This window comes from Leucoraja erinacea, chromosome 5 (assembly GCF_028641065.1).
Source record: "Leucoraja erinacea ecotype New England chromosome 5, Leri_hhj_1, whole genome shotgun sequence".
Lineage (NCBI taxonomy): Eukaryota > Metazoa > Chordata > Chondrichthyes > Rajiformes > Rajidae > Leucoraja > Leucoraja erinaceus.
In genome coordinates, this window is record NC_073381.1 from 18,051,556 (window position 1) to 18,078,363 (window position 26,808).

Here is a 26,808-nt window from a genome sequence, read left to right on the forward strand (position 1 = left end):
AAGGCTGTAACATAACAAAATGTGGAAACAACGATGGGGTCTGAATGCTTTCTGAATGCACTGTACAAAGTGCATTCTATTTACAAAGTATCAATGCCGCACCATCCCTGTTTCTACTTTATAACAAACAGCCATGTTTGTGGGAACCATCTCCTCAGTGCCCAGTGGTGGCAGGACTCTAAACCGTGTTCCTCCCCTACAGAGCATGGGCCCTGCCTGCACCGAGCTTCAGTGAGTCCCTCAGCATGTACTCCTGTACTGTGGAGCGTGCTTTTATAGACATCTCATGCTTGAAGACCAATGGGTTTGGCTAGGGCTGGAGTGGTATTGAGCTGGGCTGGGCAGTAAGTAAGTTGTGTAGGAGCTTGAGGTTACAAAAGCACAGCAATCCTTTGGCCCCCATCACGAATCAAGAGTAACTGTCAGGAAGAGTCCCAGACAGAAAAGGCATGTGGACATATCCTCCAGAGATGCTGCCTGACTCGCTGACTTACTCCAACATTCCCTCTGCAGTTCCTTGAGCCTACCTCTTATTCCTTGACGTGGGAAGACACAGTAGAGAATCAGGCCCTTGAGCCGAGCATCAAATACCCAGGCACGTGAATTATACCCTAACCTATTTAGTTTAGTTTAGTTTATTCTCAAGTATACTGAGGTACAGTGAAAAGCTTTTTGTTGCATGCTGAAAGGCTATACGTGATTACATTCAAGCCGTCCACAGTGTACAGATACTTGATAAAGGGAATGACGTTTAGTGCAAGATAAAGTCCGATTAAAGATAGTCCGAGGGTCTCCAATGAGTTAAATAGTAGCTCAGGACCGTTGTTGATAGGATGGTTCAGTAGCCTGATAACAGCCGGGAAGAAACTTCCCCTGAATAGAGAGGTATTAGTTTTCACACTTCTGTCCCTCTTGCCTGAAGAGAGAGGGGAGTGACCTGGGTAAGACTGGTCCTTGATTATGCAGGTGGCCTTGCCAGGGTAACATGAAGTGTAGATGGAGTCAATGGAAGGGATGTTGGTTTGTGTGATGGTCTGGGCTGCGTCCACAATTCCATAATTCATTCTTCCACAATGAATCCACATTTCATTCTTCACACATTCCCATAAACTCTCCCAAGATTCTATCCACGCACCTACGCACTAGCGACAATTTGCAGAGGGACAGTTAACATACAGACACGGACATCTTTGGCCATGTGGGAGGAAACCGGAGCCACTGAGGGGGAAACCAATGGAATATTGTGCAAACTCCACACATGAAGCACCCGAGGTCAGGATCGAACCTGGCGTTGTGAGGCAGCAGCTCTACCCTGGGCTGCCCTCTTTGCTTTATGTTCTGACTACGCTCATGTGTAGCTTCCTACCGAGACTCTTAGAGGAGGCCCAGGTCCTAGCTCCATTTCCCTTTCCCCAGACTCTCAGTCTGGAGAAGGGTCTCGACCTGAAACGTCACCTATTCCTTTTCTCCAGAAATGCTGTCTGAGCCGCAGAGTTACTCCAGCATTTCGTGTCTATCCTAGGTCTGACATAGTCTGGTTGGATTAGCCACATATGACCTGTCCTTCACACATCCACCCTGGCCCTTGTTGAAGAACTGCTACTGATCCCAGCACTCAATGTCTGATGAAGGATTCCATCCAGTCACTTCTCCACAGCTGACGTTTAGGTTACAAGGTTCACCTCTCCCTCCCTCCCTCCCTCCCGTCCCCACATCTATTTATAGGAAGCTGCTTGCGAAGCCGCCAGCTGTATATATTTCCGAAACAGCACTGGAGATTGAACTGATGCACTCACCCGCACTCTGGCTCCAGTCAGTTGGGGATATGTTTACCCACCAACACGCAGCAATCTCACCCTATTTGCACATCGAAAACAAATTGTGTATGAGTCACTCTGCTTAATTTACGAGGCAAGGGAGGCTGCACTGATTTAAGTGCGGGTGATAGATGATAATATGTTATTGTCAGCCCAGAGGCTTGGACACACACTCTGGGACTTCCTAAACCGGCTACAGTAGGGCTCATGGAGTCCAGCCCACGTGCTCTGGTGATTGAGCAGGGAGGAATAAAGGCCTGGGCTACTTTCTAAATAGGGAGCGGGTACAGAAATTGGAGCTGCAAAGGGTCTCCCAAAAGGTTAATTTGCAGGTTGAGTCGGTGGTATGGAAGGCAAATGCAATGTTAGCATTCATTTCGAGGGGGGTAGAATATAAAAGCAGGGATGTAATGCTGAGGCTTTATAAGGCGCTGGTGAGGCCACATTTGGAATACTGTGAGCTGTTGTGGGCACCATGTAGGAGGATCAAAGTGCTAGTTTTGGAGAGGATCCAGAGGAGGGTTACAGGAATGATCCTGTGGATGGTTGAGTTCATGTATGAGGAGGGTTTGATGGCTCTGGGCCTGTACCCGTTGGAGTTTAAAAGGATGAGGGTGGACCTCATTGAAACATACTGCATGATAGACCTACAGTAGATAGAGAGGGCGTGGGAAGGATGTTTCCAGTATTGGGAGAGTCTGGAACGAAGGGGTAGGTCAGCGTGTCAGGCAGCATCTATGGAGAAAAGGAAATAGGTGACGTTTCAAGTCGGTTTCTTCAGACTGGACCTAACAAATCGTCTCCTGTCCATGTTCTCCAGAGATGTTGCCATGATTGAGTGGGAGACTTGATAGGCTGAATGACCTAATTCTGCTCCTATCACATGAAGTTATGAACATGACCCTCACAGTTACTCCAATAATTTGTGTCTTTCCTTGGCAAACCAGCATTTGTAGTTCCTTGCTTCTACTCTATGTGTTATATGCATCCTTACATAAACAATAAGAAATAAAAAGCAAATATCCAAGATGCTGTTCAGTTTCCATGAGCTTTACTTCATGGCAAGTTCCTCCAGGTAGACTGGATGGATGAAGAATCAAGAACTCCCAGAGCACGAAAACAGGCCTTAAGTCTACCCTGTCCACATGAACAAAGTTGCCCCACCTATGCTGGCCCCGCCTGCCACATTTGGCCATATAAGGTCTCCTTGGTCAACACCCAGAGGGTAGACTGAGCTGCTGCCTCTTCCTTAGGGAATCTCTACAATTTGGCTTTGAAGCTGCCTCTGGTGCGAGGCTTCTAGAACGATCTCTGCCCCACCCCGCACCCTTTCCCTTGGAATCCACACGTCTTCCGGTGTCCGACGAGCAAAACTGTACTTACCTGCTGCCAATCCTGGTTTTGGAATTGGTATTAGTCTATTATTGTCACATGTACCGAGATACAGTGAAAATCTTTGTATTGTTTGCTACCCCTTTCAAAAAAAAGTCTCCAGACATGAGTGCAATCGAAACCCTAAGGAGGACAATAGTTAGTGCGAAGAGAGAAGAAACAGTGTGCAGAGTGTAGCGGTTCAAAGGTCAGTTTATTGTCACCTGTGCCAATTAAGGTAGAGTGAAACCTGAATTACCATACAGCCATATTAAAAAAAGCAACAAGACACACGACTACATAAAAGTTAACATAAACATCCACCACAGTGGATTCCCCACATTCTTCACTGTGATGGAAGGCAATAAATTCTAATCTTCTTCCTCTGTTCTCCCACAGTCGGGACAGTCGAACCATCCGCAGTCGGGGGGGGTCGAAGCCCCCACGTCAGAGCGATCGAAGCTCCCATGTCGGGCGGTTGAAGTTCCGTGTCGGGCGGTTGAAGTTCCGTGTCGGGCGGTTGAAGCTTCTGTGGCCTGGAGCTCCCAAAGTTGGTCTCTAACCAAAGACCGCGAACTCCACGATGTTAAAGTCCACAGGCTCCCGCGGTTGAAGCTCCCGAAGTCGGTCTCCAGCAAGATATAGTGCTACAGATACAGAGAAAGTGCAGGTAAACAAAAAGTGCAAGGGCCACAATGAGGTAGACTGGAAGAATTCATCCCTTAGCTTGTGAAAGAACAGTTCAAGAGTCTGATAACAGCGGGGAGCAAGTCCTTGAATCTGGTGATACGTACATTCAAGCTGTTGTATCTTCTGCCTAATCTTAGTTCCCTTAAGAAGATGCCAGGGCATCGACCAGAAATACTGTCTGCCCATTGCCCTTCATAGATGCCGCCCAAACCGGCTAAGTTTCTTCAGAACTTTATTTTTTGTCCCAGATTCCAGCATCTGTGTCACTGCAGGATTCTCACACTCCTGGCTGTGTGTGTGGAACAAGTCACAGTCAATGATTTTGTGGCTAACGGCTGCTGTATGTGTGTACATCATCTGATGTGGTGTTCATCGTCTCACCCTGTCGCAGCCATCCATCGGTGAGATGTTGAACGATGGCCAGTCTTACAAACTGACAAACAGAGGTACTTTGCTGATTTTAAAAAAGTGCCTGGGATAAACGCCATCCCTTCTGGCAGGCTTTTGCTGCAGAGATAGACAGATGTTGTGGCAAGTCTTAAGCTGTGTATCAACAACACACAGATAAGCACATCGTGACTCTACAGCTCTTAAAGGTGTGCACACCCAACATCACATTTGTTACATAGCAGTGTGTGGAGGGGATGTAGAGGTCAACTCCTGCCCTTCCCAGCCCACGAGATTGATCCCTGGGATGGCGGGACTGTCATATGAGGAAAGATTGAAAAGACTAGGCTCGTATTCACTGGAGTTTAGAAGGATAGAAACATAGAAACATAAAAACATAGGAACATAGAAAATAGGTGCAGGAGTAGGCTATTCGGCCCTTCGAGCCTGCACCGCCATTCAATATGATCATGGCTGATCATCCAACTCAGTATCCTGTACCTGCCTTCTCTCCATACCCCCTGATACCTTTAGCCACAAGGGCCACATCTAACTCCCTCTTAAATATAGCCAATGAACTGGCCTCAACTACCAGTGAGGGGGGATCTTATAGAAACATATAAAATTATAAAAGGACTGGACAAGCTAGATGCAGGAAAAATGTCCCCAATGTTGGGCGAGTCCAGAACCAGGGGCCACAGTCTTAGAATAAAGGGGAGGCCATTTAAGACTGAGGTGAGAAAAAACTTTTTCTCCCAGAGAGTTGTGAATTTATGGAATTCCCTGCCACAGAGGGCAGTGGAGGCCAAATCGCTGGATGGATTTAAGAGAGAGTTAGATAGAGCTCTAGGGGCTAGTGGAGTCAAAGGGTATGGGGAGAAAGCAGATACGGGTTACTGATAGGGGACGATCAGCCATGATCACAATGAATGGCGGTGCTGGCTCGAAGAGCCGAATGGCCTCCTCCTGCACCTATTTTCTATGTTCCTTTGGAGCAGAAAATCAACTTCTGGAGGAAACCAGTGGGTCAGGTAGCATCTGTGGATGGAAATGGACAGATGAGAATCGCGTTTGAACTCACTGGGGCCCGGTTTTCTTTAACCCACCTGGACCCTACTAGTTCTTTGCTTTGGCCTTTAGCCATTAGAGATACAGCCTGGAAACAGGCCCTTCAGCCAAGTGAGTCCACACCAACCAGCGATCACCCGGTTACACTTGGGACAATTTACAATTTTACCAAAACCAATTAACCTAAAAACCTGGTTACACAAAAAAGCTGGAGAAACTCAGCGGATGCAGCAGCATCTATGGTGCGAAGGAAATAGGCAACATTTCGGGCCGAAACGTTGCCTATTTCCTTCGCTCCATAGATGCTGCTGCACCCGCTGAGTTTCTCCAGCTTTTTTGTGTAACCTTCGATTCTCCAGCATCTGCAGTTCCTTCTTAAACCTAAAAACCTGGAGAAAACCTACATGCTCACAGGGAGAACATGCAAACTCTGTTCAGACAGCACCCCGTAATCAGGATCGAACCTGGGTGTCTGGTGCTGCAAGCAGGCAACTCCACCCCTGCACCACTGTGGCATTCCTGTGTTCTCTTTATCTCACTTGGGCCCCAGTTTAACCCACCAGTTTCAATTCTGTTACGATAATACTGTGTAAAATCTAAAATAAATTGAACTAAGTGTGCCGGCTATTGACAGAATTATATCCAATAGTCCGGAAAACCTGCTTGTCCAGCAAAATGTGCCTGTCTATAGGAGTTTTACGGTACCTGCATTGTAGATCATTCAGGAGGAGTGTGACAGGTGGATTCCTGGGTGAAAGGGTCACTCCGGGAGGAATTGTTCAGCCGGTTTGTGGCTGTTGGGTGGAACGGAGGAATTTTCCCAACGTATTGTGGGGCAAGATTGATCAGTAGGTCAGACAGCAGGAAAACGGCAAGAAACAGAGAAACATAGAAAATAGCAGGAGTAGGCCATTGGGCTCTATGAGCCAGCACTGTCATTCAACATGATCATGGCTGATCATCTAAAATCAGTATCCTGTTCCTGCTTTTTCCCCATATCCCTTGATTCCATTAGCCCTAAGAGCTAAATCTAACTCTCTCTTGAAAACGTCCAGTGAACTGGCCTCCACTGCCTTCTGTGGCAGTGAATTCCACAGATTCACAACTCTCTGATGTGAAGAGGTTTTTCCTCACACAAGAAGAGGCACCTGAGTGTGGATGGGAGACACTACAAACACGAACGACCGATCCTCACAACACTGGGGGATGCGGGGGGAATGGTAGCAGAGAGGCAAGACACAGGCACCAGGTTTATTCACATGGAGGGTGAAAGGGGGGATGCATCAGGTGCCTTTTAAGCACAGAGGTCAGAAAGGTGCAGGTGGATGTCAATTTGGACACGGCCCGTAACAGCTCGGAATGGCGGTGAATCTAATCTGGCCAGGCCGATCCTTCAACTCTGACTCTGTGCCATCAACAGGACAATGGGGCCTTTATGGCCAACTTAAGACTAACATTTTCAACAGCTCTGCACTTTACATAGAAAATAGGTGCAGGAGTAGGCCATTCGGCCCTTCGAGCCTGCACCGCCATTCAATATGATCATGGCTGATCATCCAACTCGGTATCCTATACCTGCCTTCTCTCCATATCCCCTGATCCCTTTAGCCACATCTAACTCCCTCTTAAATATAGCCAATCAACTGGCCTCAACTACCTTCTGTGGCAGATAATTCCAGAGATTCACCACTCTCTGTGTGAAAAATATTTTTCTCATCTCGGTCCAAAAAGATTTCCCCCTTATCCTTAAACTGTGACCCCTTGTTCTGGACTTCCCCAACATCGGGAACAATCTTCCTGCATCTAGCCTGTCCAACCCCTTAAGAATGTTGTAAGTTTCTATAAGATCCCCCCTCAATCTTCTAAATTCTAGCGAGTACAAGCCGAGTCTATCCAGTCTTTCTCCATATGAAAGTCCTGCCATCCCAGGAATCAGTCTGGTGAACCCAATGGTACATGATGCTGCTGAAAACATGGCGACTATTTTGTGCAGTCTCAGTGTAGTCTACTATTCTCACTCTCTTGTACTTCAGCATGCTCAGTGCTATGTAGAGTAAGATTTTTACTAAATCCTATGCAAAAAAAGAAATGTTGCTGTACCTAGGTAGGTGACACTAAAGTACCATTGAATCACGGAGCTGCAGATGCTGGATTACACGGAAGATAGACATAAAATGCAGGAGTAACTCAGCGGTCGGGCAGCACCTCTGGAGAAAAGGAATAGGTGACCTTCTTCAGACTTCTCCAGAAATGCTGCCTGACCTGCTGAGGTACCATTGAAGGAGTATCAATGAAGCGAGTTGATCAGAGATGCTTCTAACTCTAAACTCTGTTTGCCTTGCAAAGAACCTGACCAAACCGACCCTCATTGTTCCACTGCTGGGTACTGTCTGACAAAAGCTTCCGCCCCCCCCCCCCCCCCCCCTTTAAATAAGCAGTAAATCTTAACGGTGAACAAGAAGCTGCCTGAGAGCGACCACATCTAAAAATTCCGCCCTCTTTTATTTGTTGGTTTAAGTGCGGTTGCCGGGCAACGGCTACATCAGAGCTGGCTGGTGAGATGCCCGTGAGTGGTGGGAGATAAGGGCCTCCGAAAATCGATAAGGGAAAGGAAGCCTGCAGCAGGGAGATAAGGGCAGTCGAACACACACACACACACACACACACACACACACACGTACCTGGAAAGATAGCAGAGCTGATCACCCACAGCAGCGGCTTGGCCCGCCACATCAACGCAGCAGTGCTGACTGCCCCAGTATTAAAGGCAAAGATAGACACAAACTGTTGGAGTAACTCAGCGGGTCGGGCAGCATCTCTGGAGAAAAGGAATAGGTGACGTTTCGGGTCGAGACCCTTCTTCAGACCGAGAGACGCTCTCAGCCTGAAGAAGGGCCTCGACCCGAAAAGTCGCTCATTCCTCTCCAGAGATGCTGCCTGACCCTCTGAGTTACTCCAGCAGTTTGTGTCTATCTTTGGTGTAAACCAGCATCTGTAGTTCCTTCCTACATAATAACTGCAGGCAACTGGTGCAGGTTAAAGCCCCCTGCCCAGCCCACTGGTGCTGAACTTCATTGCCCCAGTGAGTGATGAGAATCTCCCTGTCACAAACCCCAGTACCTAGAACGTACAACAGTACAGGCATCAAATCTGCCTTGAACACTACCCCAGCAGCGCATTGCACGTACTCACCACCCTCTGTGTGAGAAACATGCTTCAAAGATCTTCTTTCAACTTTGCCCCTCTGCCCTTAAAGCTAAGATGTAATTGATTTTTAAATCTTGGGAAAATGATTCGTACTGTCTACCCAATCTATACTTCTCTCAGGTCTCCCCGCAATCTTCAGCGTTCCAGAGAAAACAATCCAAGTCTGTCCCACCTCCCCAGTAGCTAATACCCCCTAATCCAGACGTCTTTCTGGTAAAGCTCCTCTGTAGCCTTTCCAAAGGTTCCACAGCCTTCCTGTAATGGGGTGAACTGAACTGCAAACATTACTCGAAATGTGGCCTAACCAAAATCCAATATTGCTGCATCTCCTGACTCCTGACTCTTATACTCAATGCCCCGACCTATGAAGGTAGGCAAATCTTATGATTTCCTTAAAACTCTTATCTATTTGAGTTGACACTTTCAAGGAATTATGGACTTGGATCCCAAGACCCCTCCGTACATCAATGCTGTTTAGGTTCATGCTGCTGAGGCTGGCATGGCGGTGCTGCGGTAGAGTTACTGCCTTACAGCACCAGAGACACGGGTACGATCCTGACTATGGGTGCTTGTCTGTACAGATTTTATACATTCTCCCTGTGGTTTTCTTCAAGATCTTCGGTTTCCTCCCACACTACAAAGAGGTACAGGTTTGTGGATGAATTGGCTTGGTATAAATGTAAAGTATCCCTCGTGTGTAGGATAGTGTTAGTGTGCGGGGATCACTGGTCTGCGCGGACTCGGTGGGCCGAAGGGCCTGATTCCACTCTGTATCTCTAAACTAAACTAAATTATATATACAGTTTGTGTATATATTTATATATATTTTTCTAATATATATACATTTTGCCTCCCAAAGTGCAACACTATACGTTTCCACACATTAAACTCCTTCTGCCATTTCTCAGCCCATTTCTGTAACTGATCAATATATCAATAGACAATAGGTGCAGGAGTAGGCCATTCAGTCCTTCGGGCCAGCACCGCCATTCAATGTGATCATGGCTGATCATCCCCAATCAGTGCCCCATTCCTGCCTTCTCCCCATACCCCCTGACTCCGCTATCTTTAAGAGCTCTATTTAGTTCTCTCTTGAAAGTATCCAGAGAACCGGCCTCCACCGCCCTCTGAGGCAGAGAATTTTGCTGCATTCCTCACACTCAATGACTCCGGCAATCTTAGTGTCACCTTCGAATTTACTAGCCAACCCATCTACAGTCATTTACGTCCAAGTCATTTATGTATATCAAGTACAGCAGAAATCCCAGCACACATGCCTGAATATTGTCCTTCCACCATAACTCTGCCTTCTATCAGTAAGCCAGGTCTGAACCCATCCAACCAATGTTAATCCCGACCATCTTAATCTTCTGGATCAGCCTAACTTGGGTTGATGTTCTTTATCAAGCTTCTTCAAAGCATACTGGAGGGATTTGTTATATTCACCTGTGTGGCGGGAAGCCCTGGTTCATCCAGGCCAGTGCCCAGCGTGGAAGCAGGGGTAAAAGGATGGTGTGAATCCCCAGCCTGGGACTCAAACCTTCTGAGGTTGAAGAGCAGGGTGATGGTCAGACATGCTGGCGGCTGGGTGACTCCAGCCACCAAGCATGTTGGAACATTTCCCCACATTAAATAACCGTGCACTGTTCCTGTTACAGCAACAGTGCTTAATGATGCTGCTCTCATTTCCCACTCCAAACGGCTTGTTTAACTATACTTCCCGTTTTATCGCTGTTTAATAAACAAGGCCGTGTCCTTGAGACTGAAACTCTATTACTCCTGGGCTTTATCTCATAGGAACATAGAATCAACCAGCATGGAAACAGGGCCCACACCCATCAACATGTCCCATCCACACTAGCACCACCTGCTTGTGTTTGGCCCATATCCCCCTAAACCTGTCCTATCCATGTACCTGCCCAGGTGCTTCTTAAACGTTGCTATAGTCCCTGCCTCAACGACCTCCTCCGGCAGATCACACCCTACACCCACCACCTGTGTGTGTCTATTAAAGAATCCTCCATCCACTGCTCCTATACACAGGCTGTGGGCCTCCCACTAGGGCCAGCATCGTTGTCCATCCCACACGGAGTTTGAGAGGGGACGGTTCACACAATAGCAGCGATAGACTTGGGTGCATGTACAAGTCAGGTAGATGTGGGCCTTGGATGGGAAGCTGATGGCGGTGGTGGCGGAGCATCTAGATAAACAGGGTCTGATTAGGAACAGTCAACATGGATTTGTGCCTGGAAGGTCATGTTTGACTAATCTTCTTGAATTTTTTGAAGAGGTTACTAGGGAAATTGACGAGGGTAAAGCAGTGGATGTTGTCTATATGGACTTTAGTAAGGCCTTTGACAAGGTTCCTCATGGAAGGTTGGTTAAGAAGGTTCAACTGTTGGGTATAAATGCAGGAATAGCAAGATGGATTCAACAGTGGCTGAATGGGAGAAGTCAGAGGGTAATGGTGGATGGCTGTTTATCGGGTTGGAGGCAGGTGACTAGTGGGGTGCCTCAGGGATCTGTGTTGGGTCCTTTGTTGTTTGTCATGTACATCAATGATCTGGATGAAGGTGTGGTAAATTGGATTAGTAAGTATGCAGATGATACCAAGATAGGGGGTGTTGTGGATAATGAAGAGGATTTCCAAAGTCTACAGAGTGATTTAGGCCATTTGGAAAAATGGGCTGAAAGATGGCAGATGGAGTTTAATGCTGATAAATGTGAGGTGCTACACCTTGGCAGGACAAATCAAAATAGGACGTACATGGTAAATGGCAGGGAATTGAAGAATACAGTTGAACAGAGGGATCTGGGTATAACCGTGCATAGTTCCTTGAAGGTGGAATCTCATATAGATAGGGTGGTAAAGAAAGCTTTTGGTATGCTAGCCTTTATAAATCAGAGCATTGAGTATAGAAGCTGGGATGTAATGTTAAAATTGTACAAGGCATTGGTGAGACCAAATCTGGAGTATGGTGTACAATTTTGGTCGCCCAATTATAGGAAGGATGTCAACAAAATAGAGAGAGTACAGAGGAGATTTACTAGAATGTTGCCTGGGTTTCAACAACTAAGTTACAGAGATAGGTTGAATAAGTTAGGTCTTTATTCTCTGGAGCGCAGAAGGTTAAGGGGGGACCTGATAGAGGTCTTTAAAATGATGAGAGGGATAGACAGAGTTGATGTGGACAAGCTTTTCCCTTTGAGAATAGGGAAGATTCAAACAAGAGGACATGACTTCAGAATTAAGGGACAGAAGTTTAGGGGTAATATGAGGGGGAACTTCTTTACGCAGAGAGTGGTGGCGGTGTGGAATGAGCTCCCAGTGGAAGTGGTGGAGGCAGGTTCATTGGTATCATTTAAAAATAAATTGGATAGGCATATGGATAAGAAGGGAATGGAGGGTTATGGTATGAGTGCAGGCAGGTGGGACTAACGGAAAAAAAAATTTGTTCGGCATGGACTTGTAGGGCCGAGATGGCCTGTTTCCGTGCTGTAATTGTTATATGGTTATATGGTTATATGGTGTTCCCATGCACTAGCCGCCAGTGCCTTCCTAGGCGGTAGAAGTCGAGGGCTTGTGAGGGGGCTGCCAGAGTGGCCCAGGTAGTAAGTAGCAAGTGTGGCAAGAGCCACTGCCTCACAGCGTCGGAGACTCCAGTTCGATCCCAACATCCGACGCTGTCTGTATGGAGTTTTCACGCTCTCCCTGTGACCCACGGGCCATCCGGTTTCCTCCCACATCCCAAGAATGTGTGTTGGCGAGATTATTAGACATTATATATTGCCCTTAGTGCATCGTGAAGAGTAGTGGGAGCTAATGAGGAGAATGAAATGGGGTTGGTGTAGAATTAACGCCAATGGGTGGTTGAGAGTCTGCAGGGGCACGAAGGGCTGAAGGGCCTGCCCCACTCACTGAGCGGTGCCCCTCCCACAGTGTGGCACTCCCCTCTAATGCTGCTGTGTTCCCTCAGTCCTCAACCACTCTCAGCGCAGTATCGAGTATTAGCCAACGTATATTGTGGGGCTCGATTAGTAAGTGGGGCTGCTATATCTGACCCAGAGTTGCATCTGGCACAATCTGACAGGTAACCTGAAACAACTGCCTTCCCTACACAATCCTGGGGTCCTGGGATGGGGAAGGCCAGCAGCAAATGCAGCTATTTTCATCCTAAATAAGGGTTCGGCTCTCTCTGAAGTAAGTTGTTTATACAGGTGCAATATAACTCTCTTTGCACTCAGTGCCCTTCTCAGCAGTAACAAATCAAAGTCACAGTAACCACCAACACCATATGCCGCTCGGAGAAGTTATTTTTATATGTTGTCCCTGGCTGTGTGTAAATGGCACTGAATCACTGACAGCAGAGGTTGACGGAGTGGCGGAGTTAAAGCGGGTCTTCAGAACAAGTTGTACTGAGCCGTTAGTGAATGGTGGGCCTGCGGGCCCATGTGGAAAGAGGCAACAACTCAAGACAAGATGTTTTAGAAGGAACTGCAGATGCTGGAAAATCGAAGGTCGACAAAAATGCTGGAGAAACTCAGCGGGTGAGGCAGCATCTATGTCTGAAGAAGGGTCTCGACCCGAAACGTCGCCTATTTCCTTCGCTCCATAGATGCTGCCTCACCCGCTGAGTTTCTCCAGCATTTTTGTCCAACTCGCGACAAGATGTGTCCATGACCTCCTCTGCATCTGGGTGAAGTTTCGGGTGTGTCAAGGATGCAGAGGCGGGACAGGGGCAGGCAGGGGGAGAGGGGGGGAGGGAGGAGGGAGCGGGAAGAGATGTGAAGAATGGAATAGTGGAGAGTGGAGGAAAGGAGAGATTAATGGGAAAAGGATACTGGTGCAAGGCTGAAATGTGGTGGGAGCTAATAATTTTTAAAAAGTGTAGGTGTAAAGGGATAACGACTGCAACCTTCTCCAGTTTCTGCATCGATGCTGGCTGACCTGTTGAGGATTTCCAGTATTTGTGGCTTTCATTACAGATTTTCACCCTCCACTGATATCTCCTTAATACGTTGCTCTTTTTTGCATGTCCAAACTGAACAAGAGTCAATGAGTCATACAGCACAGAAAGAGGCCCTTCAGCCCAACTTGCCCATGCCCACCAAGATGCCCCATCTACACGAATCCCCTTCGCCCATATTTGGCCCAAATGTATTTTAAATGCTGTTAAACATTTTGTGAGCCATCAAACATTGAAAGAGGCCATCACAAGGAACTGCAGATGCTGGTTTACAAGAAAAATACACAAAGTGCTGGAGTAACTCAATAGGTCAGGCAGCATCTGTAGAGGAGTGTATCTTCAGATGCATCTTCAGAGCCTGGAGACCCTTCAGACCCAGCATCTCTGGAGGATATGGATAGGCGACGTTTTGGGTTGGGACCCTTCGTCAGGCAGAGGGTGCCCAGACATACTGAGCTGTGTTCACTGTGTTGGGCCTAGCCTGCCCTAGACAGTGGCACAGAAGGAAGTGTTGTCTCTTAGATCAGAGAGCTGTGACTTTAGGCTTACCGGCTAGACCTAGGCCCAGGTTGGATAGGTGTGGGAGTGCTGCAACACAGCAGGTCAGATGGCCTTGTGCGCTGTTTTGTGTGAACTGCAGGTGGGTGCAGCGGCAGGCATGTTTGCTAAGGGTGGGCCTGCCCTGTGGTAAGGCCTGTACCACTGGTCACCCTCAGGCTGGAGCGGGGATTGAGACGGTCAGTGATATTCCCCCTCTCTAACTTCCTGATGACCCGAAGGAAGGTTGGGACTGCTCACTGCGGCCAAGGGGGAAGTGAGAGGCCCATGACTAGGCCTCGTCGCCCTGGCAACGTGCCCAGGCCTGTTGTAACTCAGCAGTGACAGTTTGTGGGACACTAGTTATATCTGGCAACAAACACTTCTCTGATTTGGGTTTGGCAACAGTTTGCACAGAGTTAACTCTGTCGCTTGCGATGAAAAGCACACACAATGGCGTTGATAATATGAAGGGTGACACTCCCAGCTGCTCAAAACCCACGTGAACCTGTCTCCCTTTGATCCATACCCCTCCCCAGATGTGCAGCCAGATGTAATCCACAGTCAGGATGACATTAGATCACTTATGGACACTTCCCTTCACACTGTAAGTGTGGAGCCCCTGTCTGAGGCAGGGTCCCGACCCTAAACACCACTTATTCATTCCCTCCATAGATGCTGCCTGACCCGCTGAGTTACTCCAGCTTTTTGTGTCTATCTCCTTTTATCCCTCCGGATCAAAACCTCCCTTTCCTTCCCCCTCACTTTAAAGCACCCATTTTACATCGGGAGTGAGGAAAAACAGGACAAACATGTGAAAGTGTTAAAAATAAAAGGCAGCTGAGTGGTAGAAATATAGTTGAAATAACAGTCACAAAGTGCTGAAGTAACTCAGCGGGTCAGGCAGCATCGCTGGAGAACATGGATTGGTGGGGACCCTTCTTCAGACCTGACAGGAGTTCTGCGAGACCCTCACTCACTGCTCCCTCCCCCTGTGTGACTCCTGCTGTTCTCCTGCTCCACGTCAGCAGACTGAAGAAGGGTTCCGTCCCGAAACATCACCTATCCATGTTCTCCAGAGATGCTACCTGACCTGCTGAGAAACTCCAGCACTTTGTGTCTTTTCGTGTAAACCAGCCTATGCAGTTCCTTTAAATAAGAGGGTGGTGGGTGCCTGGAACGCACTGCCAGAAGTGGTAGTGGAAGCAGATACGATCGTGCCGTTGAAGAGCTTTTAAATAAACACATAGATATGCTGGAAATGGAGAGATATGGTCCCAACAGATGAGATTAATTTATCTTCGCCTTATGTTTGGCACGGGAATTGTGGGCCAAAGGGCCTGTTCTATATACTAATCAACACTGATCAAGCCATACCATGAACCCTGTCTCTCCATTGATGCTGCCTGACCTGCTTCCAACTTTCCATTTTATAATCTGAGGGAAATGTAAGTTTGGGACTTCAGACGCCTTGAATGGAATAACTGAAAAAAATAGCTGCTAATCTGCCCTCTCTCCAAGCCTTAGCAGCTATTTGCGGCCAAGCTCGCAACTCACACTTTGTGCTTATCACGTTGAAATAGCTGAGACTGTTTTCAAGGATTGTGAGAGAACTCTGAAGTACGGTCTGTGAAGAGCTGCATGAAAGTGGGTGTGTCAAAGCAAAGCCCTTTTCGCAAACCTGTGTCGGAGGGATTTAAAGAATACCGGTTGTTACCGAGCATCTTTCACAATCCCAGTTAGTGAGTTATCCAATTATGGACATGGACAACACAGGCATACTGCAGCAAAGTCCCACACACTGTGACCAGGCAAAGATGCCCTTGTGCCGTTTTGATCTCAAATGGCAGCTGGCCAGGATATCAGAACTGACTTCCTGCTTTTCCAAAAAATAGTGGCATGTAAGCTTCACTGTGCCAAAAGGTCGGAGCAGGGAGAAAGTGGAGGGAAACATAAATCCAGTTTCTTCAGTCTGATGAAAGGTCTCGACCCGAAACGTCACCTATTCCTTTTCCCCACAGATGCTGCCTGTCCCACTGAGTTACTCCAGCACTTTGCCTCTATCTTTGGTGTAAACCAGCACCTGCAGTTCCTTTTTAAACAAATCCAATTAGAATTCAGACAAATAGAATCAGCTTGAAGTAGAAACAAAGAACCGTAGATACACGCTGGTTAATACACAAAAAGACACAGAGTGGTGGAGTAACATCTCTGGAGAAGATGGATAGACGATGTTTCAGGTCACCAAAGTCTGAGAAAGGGTGTTGCCCTGAAACGCCACCAATCCATGTTCTCCTGAGGCACTGCCTGACTCGCTGAGTTACTCCAGCACTTTGTGTCCAGCAGGGTTTGAAAATTTGATTTAGGGGTTTGTTGAAATTTGGAAACAAGAAAACCCATCTATCTTCATCGGCATTCCTGTCCCTCCCAGCTGAATGCTTTGCATCAAGATCCCCGTGGATACAACATACCCGATCTTGTTACTCTAAACTTTGACTGTCTGATGGGTCAGTGTTGATCTCTGTCACACTCAGACCACACTGCTCTCCCACCCAAACCCATAAACCCCCAGTGAATGTAACCACCTTTCATGCAGTACCTTTGGATATAAGGGCTTCCCCTTATAGAAACATAGAAAATAGGTGCAGGAGTAGGCCATTCAGCCTTCGAGCCTGCACCGCCATTCAATATGATCATGGCTGATCATCCAACTCAATATCCCGTACCTGCCTTCTATTCATACCCCCTGATCCCCCTAGCCACAAGGGCCACATCTAACTCCTTCTTAAATATAGCCAATGAACTGGCCTCGACTACCTTCTGTGGCAGAGAATTCCAGAGATTCACCACTCTCTGTGAAAAATGTTCTTCTCATCTCGGTTTTAAAGGATTTCCCCTCTATCCTTAAGCTGTGACCCCTTGTCCTGGACTTCCTCAACATCGGGAACAATCTTCCTGCATCTAGCCTGTCCAACCCCTTAAGAATTTTGTACGTTTCCTATAAGATCCCCCCTCAATCTTCTAAATTCTAGCGAGTACAAGCCGAGTCTTTCTTCATATGAAAGTCCTGCTGGTTATATAGTCTACTGGTTACATTCTCCAAAAGAATCTCTTAGATTTGTCACATGTGCTTTTCCCTTCATAATCCACATTGATTTTGCTTCATGATGTTGCTATGATTTTCTAAGTGCCTTCGGACTTTGCTCTGACTGATGGATTTCATCACCGTGCCAACCGATGTCAGGCTGATCGACCTCACTCCTTCTTTTAAAGGTCACTGACCAATTTGCTGGCCCTGCTCCTGAATATGGATGTTGGTTTATACCAAAGATAGTCACAAAGTGCTGGAGTAACTCAGCGGGCCAGGCAGCATCTCTGGAGAATATGGGGAGGTAATGTTTCTGGTCGGGAACCTTCCTGAGTAGTCCATATTCTGGGCAGTGGCCACTGCTGCATCCACAATCTCTGCAGCCACCTCTTGTAGAGTTCTAGGTTACAGTCCAGAGTGCACCTGGTTTTAGTTTTAGTTTAGTTTATTATTCAAGTCACAAGTCAAGTCGTCACATTTATTTATTTAGCACGTTGGCCAAAGTGCTTTACATTTGTTATAAGAATAGTATAAACAAACTACATACACATATACATATAACCCTCGCTCAGTGGACGTCAGGAAAGGCTTGGGAGTATAGATACGTTTTTAGTCTAGACTTAAAGTAGTCGATGGAGGGGGCAGTTCTGATGGGAAGAGGGATGCTGTTCCACAGTCTAGGAGCTGCAACCGCAAAGGCGCGGTCGCCCCTGAGCTTATGCCTAGACCGCGGGATATTCAGCAACCCCAAGTCGGCCGATCTGAGGTGGAGTGGTGGGTGAGAAGACTTTTAATGTAGGAGGGAGCAAGCCCATTGAGGGCTTTGTAGAGGAGGGTCTTGAAATGTATACGGAACCGCACAGGGAGCCAGTGGAGAGAGGCCAGGATCGGGGTGATGGGGTCCCTTTTTCGGGTGCCCGTCAGGAGTCTCGCTGCGGCGTTTTGGACCAGTTGCAGGCGGGACTGGGAACATTATTGTCACGTTTACTGAGGTACAGTGAAAAGCTTTTTTATTGTGTGGTATCCAGTCAGCAAAAAGACTATACATGATTACAATCAAGCAATCCACAGTGAACAGGAACAGGATAAAACATTCTCTAGCCCTTTCTCTTTAAGTGATGTTAATAACTCTGCTCCTTTCAATTCTGCTGCACTGATTGTGTCCTTCTCACAGCTAAGATTGATGAGTAAAAAAATCTTGCTTAGTGCCTCAGCTATTTCTTTAACCTCCAATTTAATTTCTACTGTTATTGAAGGATGGAGGGTGCGTGGGGCCACTTTGTTTTTGCTCCACTGCACCGTTTTATTTTGTCGCAGAAACACATAATCGTTTTGTAATCTCTCTGACTAGTGTACTCTTGAATCTATGTATTCAATCTGAATCAATTTTTAGTTTAGTTTAGAGATACAGCGTGGAAACAGGCCCTTCGGCCCGCTGAGTCCATGCCGACTATCGATCATACGTTCACACTAAGTAACCTCTAAGTGACTTCTCTCCAACCCCAACTATGTCATACTGTTGAACCGGTGCTGATAGCCACTATCTATCGCACAGTGGCGCAGCGGTAGAGCTGCTGCCTTACAGCGCCAGAGACCCGGGTTCCATCCTGACTACGGATGCTGTCTCTATGGAGTTTCTACGTTCTCCCTGTGACCACGAGTATTCTCACCGGGACCTCCGGTTTCCTCCCACACTCCAAAGACGTACAGGTTTGCAGGTTAATTGGCTTCTGTAAAATGTAAATTGTCACTAGTGTGTAGGATAGTGCTAGTGTACAGGGTGATTACTGGTCGGCGTGGACTCGGGGAGCTGAAAGGCCCCTTTCCACACTGTATCTCTAAAGTCTGTGCCATCTGACGAGCATGACTCTTTGTGAAACCCCACTTGGTCCAGCCGCCATGCTCATCATGTACTTCATTAGCTGCAGAGCGCATTATGACATGTGGAGATTGAGAAAGGTGATGTGGAAACGCAAAACATTCAGACATTGTTTAAGGTGCAATGTTTTTGCAACATCATGCATATTTTGAAACCAAAACACTCATACCTGATTACGTGTACAGATCAAGGAACCACCATCGCCTTGAGGATTCACTGGCTGTAAATAGGTCGATGATTCACGGTTACTGATATATTTTCGTCTTAACTCGCATCTGCCTGACAGAACATAGCAGCAACCGTACAGCACAGGGACAGGCCCATCAACCCACAATGTCCTTGCCCAACATGGAGCCAAGATAAACTCATCTCATCTGCCTTGCACGTGATCCATGACATTTAGCTCTTGATCCTATAGATGTGTACAAACTCATGGTGGGGGGGGGGGCTTTAATAGGATCCTGAGGGGTAACCTTTTCTTGCAAAAGGTGGTAGGTTTATGGAATGAGCTGCCGGAGGACGTTGTTGAGGCAGGTACTATCACAACATTTAAGAAACATTTAGACAGATACATGGATAGCTTAGGTTTAGAGGGACATGGGCAAATTGGAGGCAGGTGGGAGTAGTGTAGATGGAACATATTGGCAAGTAGGGCCACAGGACCAGTTTCCACGCTGTGTTCCTCTATGACTCTGTGACTCTCCTTCCCCTGATTGGGCAGCAGTGAACCATTAAGGGACGGCCCCATCAGCATGCGACTCCATGCGGCAAGCGCGACCTAACCAGAAGCGGGGGTCGCGTGGAGGTCGAGTGAGTGACATAAAGTTCGAGGCGGTGCGTACGGCGTCGAGGCGGCTGCGGGCCGGCAGGCCGTTGCCGTGCAGAGTTTTTGAACAGTGTCAGTTTTTCGGAGCCCCGCGCGATGTCGGGACCAGCTCCGCACAACTCCATACGGCTCCGGTGATCGAAGTGGGACCGGCCCCGCGAGGCCATACAGCTCAAACGACCACGTTAGGTCGCGCTTGCTGCATGCAGTCGCATGCTGGTGGGACAGTCCCATTAGGTCGCGCTTGCCGCATGGAGTCACATGCTCGTGGGACAGGCCTCTGGGTAAGGATGGCTGATCTCCTCCACTAAAGGTGATGTTCTCTCATGACAAGCCATTAGTTATTTCATCACCATTATTGATTCCAGAACCTCTCCAGCAGCTGGCCACAGTAGTGCCCCCTGCATTACCCGTGCCCAGCATGTGGAAGGAAACTTAACCTGGGCTGGGATGCATGAGGGATCATTTCCGAGTGCAAGGAAGGGCAGCAATGAGAAAATTGGACCAGTCACATCTCAGTGTTACGTACATGAGTGAGTCCTGACAGGATCGAACTCATTCCCTATAGTGTACATGCGAGATGTCCCATATCATGGCGATTAGCCCTTGGAAAACATGGGCATCCTTATGCGGGCAAATGGGACTAGCTTAGTCGGCATGGATGAGTTGGAGCTTAGTCGGCATGGATGAGTTGGGCCGAAGAGCCTGTTTCCGTGTTGTATGCCTCTGTTATCTCACCAACACAAATCGGAGCTCAAAGATGCAATCTACAACTACCCTCGTTGAGGAATAAAAGCAGGAGGTCACATCATCCATAAGTGGCTTTCCTCACTGGTGAAAGAGCTAGCCAGCTGACCTCTGTTGACTTCAGATCTCAGTGCAGGCTGCTCTTGTTCAAAGTCCATGGGGAGGGCCACAGCCGACCTCTCCCCAGCATTCACCCCTGGAGATGCTCACTCAGCGAGTAACGTTCAGTACTGGAGGTGTGGGTGTGGATAAAATGATCAGTACAGACTCAGTGGGCCCAAAGGCCAGTTTCAATGCTGCATGGATCTTTGAGTCCATGATATAGCGTTGTGGTCAAGCCATCATCAGTGTCCCACCTGTAGCAAATGGAGGACTAGGGCAACACAGTGACGCAGCTCATAAGACTGTTACCTCACAGCGCCAGGGACCCGGGTTCGAGTGCTGTCTGTGTGGAGTTGGCACGTTCTCCCTATGACCTCGTGGTGCTCCGGTTTCCTCCCACATCTCAAGGAAGTGTGGATTGGTAGGTTAATTGTCTTCTGCAAATTGCCCCTCGTGTGTAGGGAGTGAATGATAAGGTGGGGTAACATAGAATTATAGTGCGCTGAAGGGGTCTCCAGAGATGCTGCCTGTCCCGCTGAGTTACTCCAGCATTTTGTATCTACCAAAGGTTTAGTCTTGATTAGTGTGGGTGTTCGATATTATGGGGAGAAGGCAAGAGAATGGGGTTAGGAAGGAGGGATAAATCAGCCATGATTGAGTTGCGGAGTAGGCTTGATGGGCCGAATGGCCTAGTTCTGCTCCTATTCCTTATGACTGAAGGCCGGACGCTGCTCACGGTGTCACCCCACAGCAGCTGCCAGGAACCATGAGTTCCTCAGGAGCCCGGCCGAACGTCCCTCCTCACGGCCTGCCTGGGACAGGGCTCCTCTACTCCCCTCCCCAGCCCCCTGGCCATGCAGCATTGAGGGCAGTTGCTGGACATCAGTCACCTTGGGTTCCTTATCTCCCCCAGGACCAGGAGCCTGGAGCTCCAGCCAGTGTTCACCGTGTAGAACCGACACTGTGATCACGGAGATAGGAATCCACAACAGCGCGGCCCACATTACAGAGCATCAGAGGTTTGTTAAAAGAAAGACTTGTATTCCCACAGAGATTCTCACAAGCCCCGGGCTGGAAGAGAGGAGACGCAGGACAAAGCCTGGCAAGTAATAGGTGAGCACAGGCGAGCGAGGGGGTGGGGATATAACCCAACCGTATGAACATTGAATTCACCAATTTTATGTAACCTCTGACAAACTCCCCCTCTCCCCCCCCCCCCCCCCCCCCCTTCTCCCCAGATGCCCCCCCCGGACTCGTGCCTATTCCCCCCTTCCCCCTCCATCTACATTCCAATTCCCAACTTCATTCCTTCTGTCTTACACCTGTTTTATCATCTCTGGTCTTTGTCCAACCATTTGCCCATCTCACCCTTCCCCCCCTCACCTGTGTTCCCCTATTTCATGCCACACATTGTCCCGCCCCTCCTCTCCTCTAGCTTTCTTTATCCCCCGCACTATCAGAGTGAAGAAGGTTCCCGACCCAAAATATCACCTCCCCATGTTCTCCAGCATTTTGTGTCGTTTTGCAAACTGTCATCTGCAGTTCCTTGTTTCTGCTCAATGTTTATACCATTGGGTTGTAAACTAGCCCCGAGCTAAATATGAGGAAGCACCGTTTAATGAACGAACAGTAACCCAAGTTTAACTAAGACCACAAGATGTCACCTGCCATGACGTAGCCAGGTGTAACCCCGTAACCTGGCTGAATAATGTGCTGGGCATTGCTATGTATGGACGGAGATCTATTGTGCTCTGAGAGGAACCCCGTTGACAGTCCGTTGCAGCTTGGTCATGGCGTGTGCATCACCAGAGGTCACCCTTCCCTGTGTTACAGCCCCGTGTTCTGGCAGCATCAATGAGTTACCTGGTTGTTTACACAGGTTGTCTGCAGAGGTCATGTTACATGTTTTGTATCTGTCTCACTTGCACACGCCAGTGTAGTCAGTGAGCTAAAAACATATGTAGGAAGCAACTGCAGATGCTGGTTTACACCGAAGACAGACACAAAATGCTGGAGTAACTCAGCGGGATAGGCAACATCTCTGGAGAGGAGGAATAGGTCGAGACCCGAGGCTTGTCTGATGAAGGGCCTTGACCCAAAACGTCACCTATTCCATTTCTCTGGAGATGCTGCCTGTCCAGCTGAGTAACTCCAGCATTTGTGTCTGTCTTTGAGCTAAACGCTTGGGCTGGGATGTTGCTTTGCTCCTGCAGCAAACTGCAAAAGGCCCCTTTATTCACAGTGAAGCAAAATCCTCCAAGTGCACAATGACACAACACAAACACTGTTTACTCCAAGCAGCGGCCTTTTATATCGAGCCAAAGATCCAAAGGGAAGATTACAAATCTGGATTCAGAGCAGGAAATTCTTGACAACACTATTTACGGAGTAAAATAGAGTCAGCTGCAGTATCTGCATGTGATCGACCTGATCTGATGCTGTGTTTGTTCTCCTCACATTCCCCGCAACTCCCCACGGATACTCAAACACACACACTTTTGAGGCAATGTTTGGTCACCTCAAACAAAACACCCATCCCCCTACCCATTTTATCCTGCCCCTCCCCTGTATCCCACCTGGGCTCGTACCTATTTCTCTCCTCCCCCTCCACCCACATTCCTTCCTCTGGCTTCACAATTTGCAACTCTTTATTCCATTTGTCTCACACCTGTTTTTATCATCTCTGGCCTTTGTCCAACCATTTGCCTCTGAAACCCTCCCCCCTCCTCACCTGTGTTCCCTTATTACACGAGGCAATGACAGAGGCAATTACGCTACCATCATGCACGTTGTCAGGGTGCGAGAAACATAGCAGACACAGGGAGAACGTGCACCATTAACCCGTTCCTTCACACACGCATGCACCACTCACACCTTACAGCAAGGCCCAGCAGAGAGTTTGCTATTGCCATGTGCACTGGGAAACAGTGAGCATCTTGGTTCAGCATGCTATCCAGGCAGATCACTCCGTACTCATCAGGTAGTGCAAAATGGGAAAGGAAGCTGAGTGCAGTGTTACAGCCACAGAGAAAGTGCAGATTAAAAAGTGCACCGGCCACATTGAGGTAGACTGGAAGATCAGGTATTTGTCCTTGGCAGATGGAAGGTCCATCCAAGCACCTGATAATGCTGCAAAAAAGCTGTTCCTGAATCCACTGTTATGTGCTTTCAAGCTTCTTAATGGGAAAGGTAAGGGATGCTGGCACTTTCTCACAATAAACACATCGCAAATGGCCAGGGATTCCCCGTTCCACTACAAGTGGATTTTTGCAGATGTACTCACTCTCAATTCTTTCCAAAACCCTTCCATGGCACAGATGTTTAATTTTTGCAACTATTAAAAGTCCAATGATTTCAGAGCTGGAAGATTGATGATTTTTTGAAGTGTCTTTTCCTATATCCCCCCCTGCCTACGTTATCTATTTCTCTCTCTCTTTCTCTCTACTCATCTCATCACGCTTTATATCAGTTTCTGCTCACGTTATGATTGATTAAATGCCGATGAGCAATAGCTGGTGGAGCCAGTGCTGGAATCTGGGAATGAGTGGGTGGGAACCATAACCATAAGACATAGGAGCAGAATTAAGCCATTCAGCCAGCGAGTCCACTCCTCCATTCAATCTTGGCTGATCTATTTCTCCCTCTCAATCCCATTCTCCTTTGACACCCTTCCTAATCAAGAACCCTTTCAATCTCTGCCTTAAAAATATCCAATGACTTGGGCTTCACAGCCGTCTGTGACAAATGAATTCCACAGATTCATCACCCTCTGGCTAAAGAAATTCCTCCTCATCTCCAATTTCAAGGTACATCCTTTCATTCTAAAGTCGTGCCTTCTGGTCCTAGACTCTCCCATTACTGGAATAGTGGAGGGTTGGAGAATCGGTTCCAGGGTAAGTTGGTGGAGAATGGCTCTGTGGACAGCACTGACCAAGTAGGCCGAATGGCCTGCTTTTTTCCAACAGCAGAAATATAGATGTAAACAGCAGCAGCCCAGAATGAGAACTGGCAGCACTTACTTTCTGGATACAATTGCACACATTAAACCTTAGTCTAGAGATACAGCATAGAAACAGGCCCTTTGGCCTAGCGAGTCCACGCCGACCAGTGATCACCCGGTACACTAGCACTATCCTAAATACTACGGACAATTTACAATTTTGACCAAAGCCAATGAGCGTACAAACCTTAAAGTCTTTGGAGTGTGGGAGGAAACCAGAACACCCAACAGGAATGACCACTGCCAGAGACATTTAAAAGTAGCCCTTACATCCCCTCTCTCTCCATCCCTCCCCCACCCTAGTCGTCGAACTAGTTTGACTGTTGTCCTGTTCAGTTTCACTGCCTGCATAACTCGTTATCAACTTCCCCACAGACAACGGGCAGGCGGAAGAAGGTCTGAAGAAGGGTTTCGGCCCGAAACGTCGCCTATTTCCTTCGCTCCATAGATGCTGCTGCACCCGCTGAGTTTCTCCAGCATTTTTGTGTACCTTCCCCACAGACAACAATGGGCTCCACCTTTTCTTGCTTATCATTACATTTTTGAATATCTTTCATTCATTTCTTCTCTATCTCTCTATATCACCGTCTATATCTCTTGTTTTTTTATATATCTCTTCTATATCTCTTGTGTCACCAGAGAGTGGTGAGTCTGTGGAATTCTCTGCCTCAGAGGGCGGTGGAGGCAGGTTCTCTGGATGCTTTCAAGAGAGAGATAGATAGGGCTCTTAAAAATAGCAGTCAGGGGATGTGGGGAGAAGGCAGGAACGGGGTACTGATTGGGGATGATCAGCCGTGATCACATTGAATTGCGGTGCTGGCTCGAAGGGCCGAATGGCCTACTCCTGCACCTATTGTCTATTGTCTATTGTTTATTGTTTCCCTTTCACCTGACGCTCAGTCTGAAGGAGGGTCTCGACCTGAAATGCCACCTGTTTGTTTACACCAGAGATGCTGCCTGACCCGCTCAGTCACTAGCTTTTTGCGTCTGTAATACATTTAAAAGGATCGCTGGTTTCCCCACTGGCTGATCTCCTCCAGCTGCTGTTGCTCTCCTCCAGGGAGTCGGGCCTTCCTGCGGTTATTCTGAGACGCCAACGTCTCTCAGGGGGATCAGAGCGACAGGAGCTGAAGGAATTCCTGCTATCTTCTCGTTACCAGCCAGGCAGGGTGCTCCGGAGGGTGGGAATGTGTAGGAAGGAACTGCAGATGCTGGTTTAAACCAAAGATAGACACAAAATGCTGGAGTGACTTAGGCAACATCTCCGGATAGAAGGAATGGGTGACGTTTGGGTCGAGACCCATCCTCAGACTGGTCAGAGGAGAGGGAGATACCGAGATAAGGGTGTATAAGATGTGAAAACAAGACAAAGAGGGTGGAGATCAAGGAAGATGTAGAATAGACCATTGTTAGCTGCGAGTGTGTATGTATTCTTCCTGCTCCCCAACTCTATGCTGCCACCTAACAATAACATCCCATCCCCTTTGTCTTGTTTTCACACCTTACACTTCCTTATTCTGGATCTGCCTCTCTCTTGACTTGAGTCTGAAGAAGGGTCTCGACCCAAAACGTCATCCATTCCTTCTATCCAGAGATGCTGTCTATCCCGCTGAGTTACTCCAGCATTTTGCGTCTATCTTTGTGTTCTAGTGCGAGTTCCCTCTGCACTGCAGGGCAGGCGGGGGCAGGGAGTGAGAGGGCAAGGAGATAGCCACAAGAAGCTGGTGTAACTCAGCGGGTCAGGTCAAAAGCTCCTGTTCGCCAGATATGCTGCCTGACCCGCTGAGTTACTCCAGCATTTTGTGTCTATCTTTAGTTTAAACCAGCACCTGCAGTTCTTTTCTCCACAGGGGAGATGGGGAGTTGGAGCCCACGTTTGCCCAGGGTGTTCTGGACATGACCCTCTCGTGGACCCTCTGCTGGTAGGCAGGTGAGTGGCTTCCTACACACTAGGGGCAATTTACACAAGCCAATTAACCTACAAACCTGCACGTCTTTGGAATGTGGGAGGAAACTGGATCACCTGGAGAAAACACACATGGTCAAGGGGAGTCAAGTCAAGTCAAGTCAAGTTTATTTGTCACATACACATACGAGATGTGCAGTGAAATGAAAGTGGCAA

At 47.9% G+C, this 26,808-nt stretch overlaps 1 long non-coding RNA gene across 1 annotated transcript; it reads right to left on the bottom strand.

Moving 5' to 3' along the window:
* Positions 1–1,758: 1,758 nt before the first annotated feature.
* On the bottom strand, positions 1,759–25,204 carry LOC129696983 (uncharacterized). Its single transcript, XR_008723427.1, has 3 exons — positions 24,874–25,204; positions 19,181–19,231; positions 1,759–3,835 (listed from the first exon to the last, which is right to left on the bottom strand). It is a non-coding gene; the product is annotated as an uncharacterized LOC129696983 (long non-coding RNA).
* Positions 25,205–26,808: the final 1,604 nt, after the last annotated feature.